This window comes from Mustela nigripes, unplaced genomic scaffold (genome assembly GCF_022355385.1).
Source record: "Mustela nigripes isolate SB6536 unplaced genomic scaffold, MUSNIG.SB6536 HiC_scaffold_102, whole genome shotgun sequence".
In the NCBI taxonomy this organism is placed as follows: Eukaryota; Metazoa; Chordata; class Mammalia; order Carnivora; family Mustelidae; genus Mustela; species Mustela nigripes.
The window spans coordinates 1-5,045 of NW_026739516.1; the positions used below are offsets into that span (position 1 = coordinate 1).

A 5,045-nucleotide genomic window follows, 5' to 3' on the forward strand; every position below is an offset into this window, starting at 1 on the left:
ATTGAAAGGGGTCCTCTAAGCAAAGAGAGAGCCTAAAAGTAGTAGATCAGAAAGGAACAGAAACAATATACAGTAACAGTCACATTATAGGCAATACAATGCCACTAAATTCATATCTCTCAATAGTTACCCTGAATGTAAATGGCCTAAATGCACCAATCAAAAGACACAGGGTATCACAATGGATAAAAAGCAAAACCCGTCAATATGCTGCCCAAGAAACTCATCATAGACCCGAAGACACCCCCAGATTTAAAGAGAGGGGGTGGAAAACAATTTACCATGCTAATGGACATCAGAAGAAAGCTGGGGTGGCAATCCTTATATCAGATCAATTAGATTTTAAGCCAAAGACTATAATAAGAGAAGACGAAGGACACTATATCATACTCAAAGAGTCTGTCCAACAAGAGGACCCAACAATTTTAAATATCTATGTCCTTAACATGGGAGCAGCCAACTATATAAACCAATTAATAACAAAATCAAAGAAACACATCGACAATAATAAAATAATAGTAGGGGAATTTAACACTCTCCTCATTGAAATGGACAGATCATCCAAGCAACAGATCCACAAGGAAAAAGGCCTTAAATGACACACTGGACAAGATGGACATCACAGGTATATTCAACACATTCCATCCCAAAATAACAGAATACACATTCTTCTCTAGTGCACATGGAACATTCTCCAGAATAGACCACATCCTGGGTCATAAATCAGATCTCAACCATTATCAAAAGATTGGGATCATCCCCTGCATATTCTCAGACCACAATGCTCTGAAACTAGAACTCAATCACAAGAGGAAACTTGGAAAGAACACAAATACATGGAGACTAAACAGCATCCTTCTAAAAAATGAATTGGTCAACCAGGAAATTAAAGAAGAACTGAAAAAATTCATGGAAACAAATGATAATGAAAACAAAAGTGTTCAAAATCTGTGGGATACAGCAAAGGCAGTCCTGAGAGGAATATATAAAGCTGTACGAGCCTTTCTCAAGAAACAAGAAAGATCTCAAATACACAACATAACCCTACACCTAAAGGAGTTGGAGAAAGAACAACAAAGAAAGCCTAAACCCAGCAAGAGAAGAGGAATAATAAAGATCAGAGCAGAAATCAATGAAATAGAAACAAACAAACAAACAAAAAAACACAAAACCAACAACAAAAAAAAACAATAGAACAAATCAACGAAACTAGGAGCTGGTTCTTTGAAAGAATTAATAAGATTGATAAACCCCTTTCCAGACTTATCAAAAAGAAAAGAGAAAGGACACAAATAAATAAAATCATGAATGAAAGAGGAAAGATCACAACCAACACCAAAGAAATACAAACAATTATAAGAACATACTATGAGCAACTCTATGCCAACCAATTCAACAATCTGGAAGAAATGGATACATTCCTAGAGACATATAAACTACCAGAACTGAACCAGGAAGAAATATAAAACCTGAACAGACCCATAACCAGTACGGAGATTGAAACAGTCATAAAAAATCTCCAAACAAACGAAAGCCCCGGGCCAGATGGCTTCCCTGGGGAATTCTACCAAACATTTAAAGAAGAATTAATTCCTATTCTCCTGAAACTGTTGCAAAAAAATAGAAATGGAAGGAAAAATTCCAAACTCTTTTTCTGAGGCCATCATCACCTTGATCCCAAAAACAGACAAGGAGCCCATCAAAAAAGAGTACTACAGACCAATATCCTTGATGAACACAGGTGCGAAAATTCTCACCAAAATACTAGCCAATAGGATTCAACAGTACATTAAAAGGATTATTCACCACGACCAAGTGGGATTTATTCCAGGGCTACAAGGTTGGTTCAACATCTGCAAATGAATCAATGTGATACAACACATTAATAAAAGAAAGAACAAGAACCATATGATACTCTCCATAGATGCTGAAAAAGCATTTGACAAATTGCAGTATCCCTTCCTGATTAAAACTGTTCAAAGTGTAGGGGTAGAGGGCACATATTATCAATATTATCAAAGCCATCTATGAAAAACCCACTGCAAATACCATTCTCAATGGAGAAAAACGGAATACTTTCCCGCTAAGGTCAGGAACACGGCAGGGATGTCCGTTATCACCACTGCTATTCAAAATCGTACTAGAAGTCCTAGCCTCAGCAATCAGACAACAAAAAGAAATTAAAGGCACCCAAATTTTGCCAAATTGGCAAAAGAGAAGTCAAACTATCACTGTTTGCAGATGATATGATACTGTATGTGGAAAACTTAAAGGACTCCACTCCAAATCTGTTCTAACTTGTATAGGAATTCTGTAAAGTGTCAGGATATAAAATCAATGCACAGAAATTGGTTGCATTTTTTTTATACCAACAAGACAGAAGAAATAGAAATTAAGGAGTGAATCCCATTTACAATTGCACCCAAAACCCTAAGATAACTAGGAATAAACCTAACCAAAGAGACAAAGAATCTATATGCAGAAAACTCTAAAGTACTCATGAAAGAAAATGAAGAAGACACAAAGAAATGGAAAAATGTTCCATGCTCCTGTATTGGAAGAACAAATATTGTGAAAATGTCTATGCTACCTAAAGCAATCTACACATTTAATGCAATCCCTATCAAAATCCCATCCATTTTTTTCAAAGAAATGGGACAAATAATCCTGAAATTTATATGGAACCAGAAAAGACCTCGAATAGCCAGAGGAATATTGAAAAAGAAAGCCAAAGTTGTTGGCATCACAATTTCAGACTTCAAGCGCTATTACAAAGTTGTCATCATCAAGATAGTAGGGAACTGTCACAAAAACAGACATAGATCAATGGAACAGAATAGAGAGCCCAGAAATACACCCTCAACTCTATGGTCAACTAATCTTCAACAAAGCAGGAAGGAATGTCCAATGGAAAAAAGACAGCCTCTTCAACAAATGGTGTTGGGGAAATTGAACAGCCACATGCAGAAAAATGAAATTGGACCATTTCCTTATGCCATACATGAAAATAGACTGGAAATGGATGAAGAAGCATAATGTGAGAAAGGAATCCATCAAAATCCTTGAGGAGAGAACAGGTAGCAACCTCTTTGACCTCAGCAGCAGCAACTTCTTCCTAGGAACATCGCCAAAGGCAAGGAAAGCAAGGGCAAAAATGAACTATTGGGATTTCATCAGATCAAAAAGCTTTTGCACGGCAAAGGAAACAGTTAACAAAGCCAAAATATAACTGTCAGAATGGGAGAAGATATTTGCAAATGACATGCCAGATAAAGGGCCAGTGTCCAAATCTGTAAAGAGCTTATCAAACTCAACACCCTAAGAACAAATAATCCAATGAAGAAATGGGCAGAGGACATGATCAGACATTTCTGCAAAGAATACATCCAAATGGCCAACAGACACATGAAAAAATGCTCCACATCACTTGGCATCAGGGAAATACAAATCAAAACCAGAATGAGATACCACCTCACACCTTTCAGAATGGCTAAAATGAACAAGTCAGTCAATGACAGATGCTGGCGAGGATGTGGAGAAAGGGGAACCCTCCTACTCTGTACGTGGGAATGCAAGCTGGTGCAACCACTCTGGAAAACAGCATGGAGGTTCCTCAAAAAGCTGAAAATAGAACTACCCTATGACCCAGTGATTGTATTATTGGGTATATACCCTAATGATACAAACGTGGCATTCTGAAGTCGCACATGCACCCAAATGTTTATAGCAGCAATGTCCACAATAGTTAAACTATGGAAAGAACCTAAATTTCCTTCAACAGATGAATCAATAAATAAGATGTGGTATATGTGTACAATGGACTACTATGCAGCCATCAAAATAAATGAAATCCTGCTATTTGTGATGACGTGGATGGAACTAGAGGGTATTATGCTTGGCGAAATAAATCAATCTGAGAAAGATAACTATCATACGATCTCCCTGATATGATGAAGTGGAGATGCAACATAGGCAGTTTGGTGGGTATGAAAAGAAAAATAAAAGAAGATGGGATTGGGAGGGAGACAAACCATAAAAGACTGAATCTCACAAAACAGACTGAGGGTTGCTGGGGGGAGGTGTGTTGGGAGAGGATGGTGGGGGTATGGACATTGGGGAAGGTATTTGCTATAGTGAGTGCTGTGAAATGTGTAAACCTGGTGATTCTTAGACCTGTACCCCTAGGGATAAAAACACATTATGTGTTTATAAAAAAATTAAAAAATAATTTTAAAAATCCATTAAAAAAACACATATTGCAAGCCCAGAGCTAATCTCATATTCAATCAAAAAAGTTTGAAAGTTTTCCCCTTAAAGATCAGAAACAAGACAAGTGTGTCCACTTTCACTACTCTCATTTGACATAGTACTGCATGTCCTAGCCAGAAAAACCAAGAGCACAAAGAAATAAAAGACTCCAAAAAAAAGGAAGAAGTAAAATTTTCTTTTTTGTAAAAAAATCCTAAAAACCTCACAAAAAAATTTGAATAAACAAATTTAGTAAAGGTGCCAAATACAAGATCAATATATAAAAGACAAGAATTTTGTTTTGTTTTGTTTTGTTTTGTTTTTAATATGGAATGCTTCCCAGTTTTTCATGTCATCCTTGTTCAGTGATCACGCTAATCTCTGCATCATTCCAACTTTAGTATATGTGCTCCCAAAGTAAGCACAAGACAGGAGCATTTTAACACACTAATGATGAACTATCTGAAAAAATAAAGAAAACAATCTAATTCACAATAGCATCAAAAATAATAAAATACTTAGGAAAAGATTTAACTAAAAAGATGAAAGATCTGTACCCCATAAACTATGACATTGATAAAGAAATTGAAGGAGACACAAATGGAAAGATAGCCCATATTTATGAATGGTAAGAATTAACATTGTTAAAATGTCCATACTACCAAAAACCATCTGTAAATTAAATTCCTATCAAAAATCCAATGTTAGGGGCGCCTGGGTGGCTCAGTGGGTTAAGCCACTGCCTTCAACTCAGGTCATGATCCTAAAGTCCTGGGATCGAGCCCCGCATCAGGCTC

General features: G+C 36.6%; 1 non-coding gene across 1 annotated transcript; it reads right to left on the reverse strand.

Annotated features, from left to right (window-relative positions):
- Positions 1-4,569: 4,569 nt before the first annotated feature.
- On the reverse strand, positions 4,570-4,673 carry LOC132008335 (U6 spliceosomal RNA). The gene has a single exon (XR_009401603.1). It is a non-coding gene; the product is annotated as a U6 spliceosomal RNA (small nuclear RNA).
- Positions 4,674-5,045: the final 372 nt, after the last annotated feature.